Source organism: Berghia stephanieae, chromosome 1 (genome assembly GCF_034508935.2).
Source record: "Berghia stephanieae isolate SIO BIC M18660-M18661 chromosome 1, UCSD_Bste_1.3, whole genome shotgun sequence".
NCBI classification, from domain to species: Eukaryota; Metazoa; Mollusca; class Gastropoda; order Nudibranchia; family Aeolidiidae; genus Berghia; species Berghia stephanieae.
In genome coordinates this window covers 96,819,392-96,831,891 of record NC_088360.1, presented here as the reverse complement: position 1 = coordinate 96,831,891, position 12,500 = coordinate 96,819,392, and the positions used below count along the sequence as shown (strand labels likewise).

The following is a 12,500-nucleotide window of genomic DNA, read 5'->3' as shown; positions in this document are numbered from 1 at the left end:
GGGGTCTCAATAAGAATGAAAGTCTAATGATAATTAAAATAATAAGTTGCAATTCGGACTCGAGTCTGAATAGTCTCCCACTCCCGTGGCTATTCGGTCTCAAGCTCCAATAAGCGCATGCATACATAGAGGATGACAACACAATGTAGGGAGAGGGAGGAACCGATAAGATAAAGAAATAGAAAAAGAGTACTGAAGAAATTCTGTTTTGCCTATATCACACTGACTCAGCTCACACCCCTACTTTGGACTGTAGAAGGATTGTTGCCTGTCTCACATTATCGCAATGTTTTTTCTTTGTCCTGATTTTATGTGGACATCGTGTTGTATTGTAAGAAAATATTTTCATTTATACAGCAGTTACTGGGACTGACTTATGTTACTTTTGAAGAGTTTTAACTCTTTTCTTTATTATTTCATCTGGACTTCCAATTGATCAGTGATTTTGTCTTTCTCGTCAAATATAGCGGGTTTAGACAACCTGTTGATAGTTACTAAAATTGTATTTTGATTTGCATTAATTTTATGTAATCATCAATAATTAAAAAATATTTTTTAAAAATACAAACTATACTGCCACGGGAGACTATTCAGACAGAGTCTGAATAATCTGTTGATTGCCCATGCACATTTGAGTTTGAGTCCGGTTAGCCACGGGAGATTATTCAGACTCAAGTCCGAATATCCGCAGCCTAATAATAACTGGTTGATTAGTTAATTGTTGCCAATATTATTTATATTCCAACCACATTTGAAAATCATTAAAATTAAAATCACGTCTTTCTTGCATTAGTTTGGGTAAAAAGCACATACATGGTGCTTACAACCGTTGCAAATCTTAGCCTTTGAATTTTGGGGGTAGACACCCTCAATCTCCCTTCCCCCTCTTTTGCCCTCTTTTGCATTTTAACTGATTTTGTTGTTGTTGACATATTCATTCGATGGTTTACATTCTATATCCGCCATTTTGATAGTACTAGTCTATTAAAGAAAAAAATTGAGAGGAGAATTCCCTGAACCCCCTCTCAATTTTCGTATTTTAAATTTTCAATTAGGGGGGGGGGGGGGGGGGGGGGGGATAAGAACAAATTGTGGCCAACAGAAATTAGTCTGCTAAGAATAACAAAATATTCCAGACATGAAAATCATTTTACACAAAATTTGTCGAGTTGAGACGTATTTCGTGATCATATTCTTGTTTAGCTCACCAAATAACATAAAAATTTGGTGGTTTTGTTGATGTAAAATAAAATACCTATAAGTAAATAATAATAAATACTATTGCTGTTGACCACCACTTAGCGTCACAATCTTTATTAGCTTGAGATTTATTCATTAAATCTTCAAGAAATATTCAATAAATCGCCCACAGACGCGATCATAATTTGAGGGGATGCCAGTTAGGAGCTGACGAAACCTTACGAATTTTGTAGATGCAAAATATGCCCACATTTGTTCATGAAAAGTTCCATAAATTTCCTGGATAAAGTGTGGGACATCTGGCATGCCTTCACATGCACTGATCACAGTTGCGGCTATGTGGTCTAGTGGTATGACACTCGCTTTCGGATCGGAAGGTCCTGGGTTCGAGCCTCGCGCACGGCGCATAGTTGAGTTCTTGGAAAAGGCTCTTTACTCACATTCTCTCACTGTACTCAGGTGTAAAATGATATATCTGGCCGTTAACAGCGTTGTCTTTGTACGAAAAATTATAATATCGCCTAACAGGCGTCATGTCCCGTCCTTCATGTTAAATGTTGCTGTTGGCCAGGGACCCCTTGTAAAGCGCTTTGAGCACATTTAGTGGATATTGCGCTATATAAAGCTCGATTTTTAAAAAAAAATATTTCTATATAAAGCTCAATTTTAATTTACGCTATCTGCAAACAATGCCACAAGATGTATGTGGGAGAAACTAGCAAGAGATCAAGCAACAGGTTTGGCCAACATTTGGCATTCATTGAAAACGATGGGGACAAACCTGTCACCTTAAAATGTATTTAAAACCATGCACATCACAATCACAATGATACAGGGCACCTTGGATTCAACAGAAACTTTTAAAATCCCTGGGTTTTTAAAATTTATATTTGACACTACTAAAGCCACCTTGCATTCAACAAAGTTCATAATCACTGACATTTCCTCGTATAAAACTAAAACAATAGCAGGAAAGATTTATAAATCTAATGGAATTTTAAAAATATAAGAGCACATCAAAATATCACCTGCTACGAGCACACTACAAACTTCTCTTTGGATAGGACACGAGCCCATTGCGAAATACGCTCTGAGATCCAACAGACCCAGCTACCTAATCACCCCAGGGTATTAGGGAAGGGATTGTGATGGTGAGGGGGGTAAAAAAAACCCCAACTTAACTGTACCCCTCTTGCCCGTGAGTTGAGTATTCTACAACTGAGCTGTTGAAATCCTGCATATTACTTATCATATAAATAGAGCGGAGGTCCCACTTATAATCGCTCATGGAAGACCAATTGTCCAATTTTCAATTGTTCATGATGATAAGCTTACCCCTCCACCGTGCAAATCATGAATCAAAAATGTATGTCCAAATCTTACAGAGTGGCATTTATGATGGTAATAGACTATCTATATGACATTACTTTGGGTTGAGTATAAATTAATGAAGAATTAATTAATGAGTATAGTTATATAGCACACTTTTGTGCTAGATGCACACCATAATGCTTCATTTGTTACCTAATAAGGCTGGATGGAACAAAAATTCTATATATTTCATATGGTACAGGCTGTCAAATAGCTTCCCTTTTTGTATTACGACTTTTAATCCATCACTGACTATGGTCAGGTATTCATTCATGCCTGAGTCAATTGGGTTTATGTATAAAGTGCCTTACCCAATATTTCAAAGCTCTTGATGCGTTCTATAAGAAAATGAACCTCAAAGGTTTCACATCTCATAAACACAATAAGTCACACTGCTGAGAAATCAATTCCAAATGTGTTGATCCTTGTAATTTTGATTTAATCTCTGCTCTAGAGACTGACTCAGGTAGTAAATAGGTCTCCAATGTTTAAACGCAGAGCTTTCATACAAAATTTGACGATGGAATTTTAAAATAATGAACATTTATATAGAGCTTTTACCATCCACAGCAGGCCACATGAAACCATATTTCCATAACATAGAGTAACAGTTGCCTGTCAGTCAGACGTTCTTTTTAAGCTAACACCCTTACATTATTTGTCTCTGCCTGTAGACAGGTACTCATTCACACCCGAGTCAAATGGGGTAATATGTGTAAAGTGCCTCGCTTTTTCACAATTTTCCATAACCATTCAGCCATTGATCATGCCCTTCTTGCTTGACTTTTGTGTCAAGATGAGACACCCTACCACTGAGCTGCACTGGGTCTGATCAAGATTTAATCCTCTCCTTACCACCCAAATCGTCACATTCGTTACGATGCAGCCAACATTTTTTCTCATTCTGATTTCTTTTGTACATCATAATATTTGAACAAAAATGTTTGCTATGGTTAAAGTATATTAACGCTGTGTTGAAGAGCTCGTTTAGCAGAAAAAATATGTATAGCAAGATCTAACAGTTTTTGTCTTTGACTGAAATAAGTCTATTTTTGTATAGGTTGGGTGTGAAGTTTTAGGGAAAATCTGGAAAATGACCAGTAAGGAGAGTTAATGGAAAATACTTTTATCCAAAAGATATCTTATCTTATCTTATCTTATCTTACTAAAGGCTTAACAGGAATTATCCTTTAAATGCCTTATACAATAGTTTATAATTGCAGAATCTCATATAGCTTGCATTGTGTCATTCACAGACAGTTTTACACAACTTTGAATGTCAGGAAAAATGTATCAATACGGCAATGGAAAATCGAAAAATACTATCACTATCATAGAATATTGGTAATTGAAAACTGGTCAAGATCGAATGAATCATAAATGTACAAAGTTCATAGTACAATGAAAGTTAAGATATGAATGATCAAATTGTCACCGCCTGTTTCACACTAGAAAATCTAGATGGAGTCTTGCCATGGTCCACGGTTGTCAGGGCACTTTTACACGATGATGATCAAGCAAATATTATGTGACCCTTCGCCTCAAAACGGTATTAAGTCGGGATGGTTAAGATGTTGAACATTGAATTTATAGCCAGAAATATCAGACTTGTGTTGAGTTTGTATGTTTTATTGAGGATAGTGGATACCATATTGTAGGGTGTTAATGCCAACACTTTATATTTTTGAACACTTTAACATTTAATTCGGCTTTTAAACATATGGTTCGTTCCGACATAATACCGTTTTGAGACGATGGGTCACATATAGACAGTCATGATGGACATTGTAGATACCGGAAAATTCCGAATATGGGTACCTACTATCCAGGGGGATTTCTAACCATTTTATTTTCTAAACCATAGGTGACTTTTTTTGTGTGTGGTCAAATTTGATGGTGCATAGATGTCCGAAGCTTATGTCTTGGTTTATTTACTTTCTTCACTTTGGATGGAGGCCTTCCATTTTGATGGCCATCAAAAATATCTCCCTATCTTGTCCTATCTTGGAGGACAGGACAGAATTGCGAAGACTTGTGGCTCATGTTGGGCGCCCCAAGGGGCGGCCTAAGTAAGTAAGTTAGTATCTTGTACGACTTTGTGCCATCTTTACTACATACTTGCATCCATGTAAAACCTTCCCTTTTCAAATCCTCCATCAATGCCCTCTTTCAGTTTCTAGACCGTCTTTTCTTTTTATCGTTCCCCGCGGGTTCCATGTCAGAGCCTGCCTTCTAATATTTGTTGCAGACTTTCTCAGGGTCTTTCTGATTCATCAAGAAGGCCACTTGACTTAAATACGTCATGCCTTGTTTATGGCGTAATCAAGAGGGTTTTTGGGGCTTTTTGCTTCTTCTTTTTACTTTTTTTTTTTTGGGTACATGTTTTATTTTTTTTTTATTTTTTAAATTATGAGACTTCGGTGACATTGTAAAAAGCAAGTGAACAAGGATTGAAATCATGTTCCTACTCTTCGTACATTTCCTTCTCCTCTTCTTCCCCTAACCTCTCTCTTCCTCTCCTACTACTTCCTGCATACTACAATTGCTACAAACACAACACACAACAACTACTACTACTATACTACTTACTCTACTACTACTACTACTATACTACGCTATACTACTTCTACTACTACTATACTACTATCTACTACTACTACTACTTCTACTACTACACTACTACTATCTATCATACTCTACTACACACTACTACTATACTACTACTGCTATACTACTTACTACTACTACTACTACTACTACTACTACTACTACTATACTACTACTACTATACTACTACTACTAACTACTCTACACCTACTACTCTATACTACTATTCTATTATACCTTACTATACTTACTATCACCACGACCGTCGTTACCAATATTTCTGTCTACGGTAAGGTGTTTTTATAGCTCCTTTACATTATACTTTACTCTTACCTAACAGAGCAGGGGTGTACGCAGGCTTACTTTTGCATAACGCATTTTTAGAGTTTTTATTTTGACTATAAAACATTATAGGACTTCGCATATCAATCCGCCACGGCCTGAACAAAGTCCTGATGACAAGGACGAAGTTAAATCGTACAGCTATCAATCTTTTTCTCTCTCTTTTCCCTCTTCCCCTCGCCCCCCGCCCCCCACCCACCCCCTCCCCACCACCACCACCATCAAAAAAATAATAATTAAATAATCCCGCTACGAAAACGCAGACAAACAAAAAAAACAAAACAAAAGCAAACAAACAAAAACCCCACCCCCTCTTTAAAATTAAACAAACAAATAAATAAATAAAATAAAAACAAAAACAAAACACATCATCTGCCTTAGGAGTTAGGTGAGGATAAGTCTCCATTAAGACGACTTATGCTGCCCAATTGTGAAAGTATGATCGTGGATAGCTCATACGGTAGAGTCACGCTCTCCCCGGCCAGGCGGAAATGTCGTACCAGTAAGGTCACGGGTTCAAACCCCCATCACCGCCGCGAAAATTTTTATTCTCTATTGTCTTCTGGCACTTTCCTACTCACTTCATCTCCAATCAAAGTAAGGGAACTCTCGAAAGCTGTTAGGGCAACTTTCATTTTCTCAACCAGTTCATTGCCGTTGGAACATGGAATGTGAGGACCAAGTATGAACGGGAAAAAAATATCACAAGTGGCAAAAGCAATGAGTGAGCTACAACCAGCGTCTACTTATACTGCCCTATGATGTCCTAGGCCTAACACTAACTGCTCACTTGAGAGCTGTTACTGTATTGGGCGGCTATGTGGTCTTGTGGTACGACACTCGCTTTCGGATCGGAAAGTCATGAGTTCGAGCCTCGCTTTAGTCCTTCGAAAAGGCTCTTTACTCACATTCTCTCACTCTACCCAGGTGTAAAATGGATAACTTGCCGTTAATAGCGTTGTATGAAAATAAAAAACGTAGTATCACATAACAGGCGTCATGTCAAGCGCTTTGAGCACGTTTAGTAGATATTGCCCTTTATAAAAGCTAAAAAAAAGCTCAAGTTGTTTTGTTATATTGGAAGCATGGCGCTCATGTTGTCAACATCTGTACTGCCCAGCGGAATTTGACAGAATCGGAAGCACAAACAGAAGAATCATTGGAGCATCATTTAGAACGAACAATAACTAAATCAAAAATTCAAATAGTTCAGAGTTACATGCCCATCAACATTAAAGATGAAGAAGAGAAAGACTTATCGTTCAATAGACTGCAGGCTGTTCTGGCTAGATTTTCAGACAAAGATGTCAACATGCTCACGGATGATCTTAATGCTAAGATAGGATGATAAGACAACACATGGTATGAGGAAGTGATGTGAAAATTTGGGCTTGCGGGGGGATAATGAAAATGGGAAGACCTTTGCAAGTGTTTGCGCAATGATTAACTTGATCACGGGCAGAGAAGTAAATGTAAAATGAACTGGATGGAATCATTAACAAGGAGACAGAAATACAAGACTGAAAAACCCTGAGACCCAAGAAATCCGTTGCCTAACGCTCCATTGGCAAGTTGTGAAAGAAGCACATAAGTCAATCTGTTCAAGAAATACGGAGCCCAAAGAGAAGCCAAGCCGCCAGAGGAACTAAAGAAGCATCTGACACCGTGGACCTCGAAACGCTCTTGAAACTACTTCGCTACAGTGGTATGCTAACTAAAATAATCGATTTGATACCAAACTCCTACTACGGAATAATATTACAGGGTGATTCACGGAAGGCAACTCACTGACAGCTTCCTTGGAACGACTAGTCAGGCATGGATGTCATCATCACCTTTACTTTGAGATTGGCTGGACTGTCGGGTCAACAGTCGTACGAGAAAGAAATTAAATTAAATTGACTTTATTTGAGTAGCTGCGTGTAGGTTGGGTGTGACGTTTTAGGGAAAACCCGGAAATGGCCAGTAAGGAGAGAGTTATAGGAAAATACTTTGAAATGGACCAGTCTTCTATCCAAAAGATATCTTATCTTATCTTATCTTATCTTATATTACTAACGGCTTAACAGGAATTATCCTTTAAATGCCGTATACAATAGTTTATAATTACAGAATCTCATATAGCTTGCATTGTGTCATTCACAGACAGTTTTACACAACTTTGAATGTCAGGAAAAATGTATCAATACGGCAATGTAAAATCGAAAAATACTATCATAGAATATTGGTAATTGAAAACTGGTCAAGATCGAATGAATCATAAATGTACAAAGTTCATAGTACAATGAAAGTTAAGATATGAATGATCATATTGTCACCGCCTGTTTCACACTAGAAAATCTAGATGGAGTCTTGCCATGCTCCACGGTTGTCAGGGCACTTTTACACGGTGCTGACGTGGGCACCAACAAATGCAGGACTCAACGACGGATTTGGCAACTACGTCATCACTAATTGGCATCAGAATCCAGGAGTGGAAGACGACAAACATTCTCGGAGTCAGTATAGAGTCCTAGAGCCTCATCAAAATCCATGGACGTGAACTGGATGAGGTTAAAACATTTACATACCACCTGGGCCACATCATTGACAAGCAAAGTGACACAGATGCAGATGTGAAGGCAAGAGTAGCACAAATGCAATAACCAAGATATTATATTATCAACAGCTGCCTCAGAAAAATCTATGAGATCCACTGGCCTACCACAACACGTAACACCGACATACAGCAGAACACAAACTAGCCGAAAAAGAAATCCGGGGCTTTCGGTGGGATCTATCGACCTCTCCAGTTTCTGCACGTTGTGGAAAAGAATCTGAAACAAAACAATAAATAGTAAAAAAAAAAAAAGAAAAGAAAAATATAACAATAACAAAAACTGTTCAAAAAATACTCAGAAAACCTGGAACTTATCGATTAATTTATCAACATTTTGAAGTTATATAAAAATATATTTTGGGGGGGGGGGGGGGGCACAGTACTGCCAAACTTCAATTTTTATTGATTTCGATTTCTTATTTTAATTCATCTCTCTACTCGCTTCTAGATTAATTAACCTTTCAACAGCGATACCGATATTAATTTTTCTTTTCAAATCACGATTTCCCACATTAGTTATTTGGTTTTGAACCAACCGTTTTTACCACGAGAACACAGTGACAGCGATGCGACCAGGTCTCCAGCAAAGTCGCATCAATTTCTCGGTGAAAACGATGGGATCTTATGTCTGAAAATTAAGTAACATCGTTCACCGCCTTGTAAGAGTTAATGGGTCTCTTGGAGAGGAATAAACATTGGCAAAGGGCTATGGGATCTTTTATGTGGTTGTCACAGCGAATGATATGCCGTTTCCTGTAATCGTGGCGAAATTAAACAACGATTTAATATACATCGTGATAGGGTTCGGCCACGCAGGGTCCATATAAATATGAAATAAAACGATAGTCGATATAGTCAATGAGCACAACTTTGAATAAGACCATTTGTTAAAGAAAAATCAGTAGTAATATGAACTGGTACGATAGTCAATTGTCAATGAGCAAAACCTTGTATAAAATAGTCTTTTTGACAAAAGAAACTAGACAGTTGTATTCCGCTAATAGTTCAATACTGGTTGGAACAAATACAATGACATATACATGGTTGGAAACTAGACAAAAACTAGTTTTCTGTTGGTGTATAATTTATTGAATTTGTATAAACTGTTGAAAAGTTGGAGATATTTAAATCCAATCATTAAAAATCGATTTTGAAAAATCAAGCACAAAATTGAAATCAGTTCACATGACGCACTTCAGTATTTTGTATGTCCGCCGTTATAACTGATCAATGTCACAACTCTGCCTCATTGATTATGTTAGATTATTGACTGTTTCTGTTGGTATAATAATAGTTCAAATTGTATTTAGTATTTCAACAAATTCATCGAATATTATACAGATTTCTTGTCTTTTTGTTCTTTTCAAAATTAGAAGAAAAAAAACCCCAACTTCCCTTTCATAAAATCCCACATATTATGTTGAATGGGATTCCTGTCAGGTCATACAGTTGGACACCGATTCATCGCCCTTACATTTGAATCGTTTAGAAAAGCAGATATTTGTCCAGTCTATGTGACGAGGCTCTTGGAATATCAGGAATATAACCATTTGATTATTCTGGTTTCGAATAAAAAAATTGAATCAAAAAATATGCATCATTGATATAGGCCTGGGTTGAATCATTGTTTGATTCGTATTAGCTTAGTTCTTCTGCCCCCCCCCCCCCCCAATTATTACTCCCCACACCATTGGGGCTCTGTGGTCTAGTGGTATGACACTCGCTTTCGAATCGGAAGGTCCTGGGTTCGAGCCTCGTTCGGCGCATAGTTGAGTCCTTGGAAAGGACTCTTTACTCACATTCTCTCACCGTACTCAGGTGTAAAATGAGTACCTGGCCGTTAACAGCGTTGTCTTTGTCCGAAAAATTGTAATATCGCCTAACAGGCGTCATGTCTCGTCCTAATGTTGCTGTTGACCAGGGACCCCTTGTAAAGCGCTTTGAGCACGTTAAGTGGATATTGCGCTATATAAAAAAAAGCTCAAAAAGCTCAAAAGCTCATTACAGATCCATATGCTCGATGTGTTACTTCAATGATGCTTCCGTCTTTGAAACGTTCACTTCGACGTCGATAGCACGGAGTCTCTTTGTATCTATCTAGAATTAACTTTTTTTAAAAAGCGATTCGTCTGTAATCAAAATGCCGTCCCACACACATACCCCAGTACTGGAGTTCCCGAGCCCATCTCAGTCGACTTTGTGCAAAAGTGGTCATCCTTGGTCGAATTACGGGTTTGTGACATTTCAGAACAAGCTCACTGAGCGTGAACATAATTTGGTGTGACAACTGTTGCGTAGAAACGTTTATATGAAGTAAATACTTGAAACTGAAATAGAGTTTTGGTGCGCATTTACAACGTGTAGCTTTTGTACCGATCTGTTTGGCGGCCCGCATCTGCTTCTCACTTGTGCCAATAAAGGCATGCTGTAATCAATAGAAAGAAAAATGTGTCTACTTTTTAAAGCTATACACCACGTACCAATATGTTTGCTCTTATAGGGAATGAGAATAGCGGAAGAGTAGCGTCCCTTGATTGGACGTCACCTGGCGAGGACGAGAGACGCATGCGCACAACCAACATGACGTTCTCTCTCTAATAACTTTTCCGCCGGTGACGTCACAGACTATGGGTGACGTCCAATCAAGGGTCGCTACTCTTCCGCTAATCTCATTCCCTATATTAGATAATAGCAAATACAAACTGTCTAGTTTCTTTTGTAAATGATTATCTTTATATAACTGTTTGTAGTAAATATAATTTCATAAGAAATAATCGAAATTCTGTCTAAACATACTCACCTCCTATTGTTTTATTTCCCCTTTGGTGTGATCCATAGTGAAATTTCGACTTTCGTCAGAGGTGTACATATTGGGAACAAGATCTTAGACACCTTAGACAAATTTATCGATTTATTGTTACACTGAAAGACTTGCCGTCGGTTGTCCTGTTTTAACTTAAGAAGTGATTTGACGTTAATTAAACGTATGCAAATTTGATATAATTTTAATAGCGATTAAAGGCGCTGTTGTTCTTTCACAGAAAAAAAAATGTATCAATTACATTGACACAACTTTTTTGCCGCACCCCTTTGTAACCTCAATGAAGAATTTACGACTTTCATTGGCTTATCCCGTTCGTAACTATCTCATTTAAATATAAAACGAAAGGTTATTCCTTTGTAGCCAATTTAAACCGCAGTCAAGCCTATATAGTATAATCTATACATTTCAATTTAAGACAAATCACACGACTTTTCTTCAAGTTTGAACGAATTTATAATGTAAAAATCGTCTCTTTTAACAATAAATTGATGATAAAATGATCTGATGCAAACGTGAGCTTTGAAAATTGGTTTATCTGATGTTGGTACCAGTGTCGTCGTGCATAGAAAGATAAAGTTCTCTAGAATACGAGTACCTACATTAAATGTTTGCGATTTTGGCCTAACAATTAAAATTGGCGTGACGATAAACCTTGTCTTTGAAAGTTTGTGCTTAAATCATTTTTCACTGCCGTATCTGAAAAACAACAAACAAACAATTATTTTAAAATACTTTGACCAGAAAATTCGTACTTCAAATATCGATTTTTGACAGTTTTTGACAAGACGAGGGTAATTAAATCGATCGATAATTAAAGAAAGAGTTTCTGCTCAATTTGTTATAAAATGTTGTTTTTTCCCCGAGTTTCGGCTTTATTCTTGTTGAAGAATATTTATTTTGATTGAAGCGGGTGTCACTGCATTCGTCAAGGGTTACTTCTCTAACTCATGAACGCTTCATTGACTTTTCTTTTCACTTCGTGACTTTCTCATTATTTTGGCGGGGGTTGAAACAGGTTGTTTGAATTCATATGTGGCCCATGGGAATATGTTCATTTATTGTTTTGTTGGAGTTCACGCACGAACGTATTGTTGTCAATCCTTTGTACAAGGTGAATGCACGAAAAAAGAAAATTAAAGAAAAATAAGAATAGAAATAGAAAACAAATCGAAACCCCAAAACAAGGCTTGTAATCAAGTCTTATCGATACCGTAATATTGATAGTGTCATTAAGTCGGCAGCCGGCGATTTGCCTTGTATTGCTTGTAAAGATTGTTGGCGCCGTAAACTATTTTATTCCTTTATTGCGGTAATTGGAGCAATGACCCAGCACGGGTTATCCTCCAATGAATTTCTGCTAAAGATAATAATGATAAGATCAAGTACTAATGATAATGTTTATGACGACGACGATGATGATGATAATGATGATGATGATAATGATGATGATAATAATAATGATAAAAACAATAATGATAATAATAATATAATAACAATAATAATAATAATAATGATAATAATAATAATAATAATAATAATAATAATAATAATAAATAA

General features: G+C 37.1%; 1 protein-coding gene across 3 annotated transcripts in view; it reads left to right on the top strand.

The window, feature by feature from the left end:
- The window catches only part of LOC144962468 (spermatogenesis-associated protein 1-like), a 131,751-nt gene that overhangs the window by 369 nt on the left and 118,882 nt on the right, over nucleotides 1-12,500 (top strand). The window lies entirely within an intron of this gene.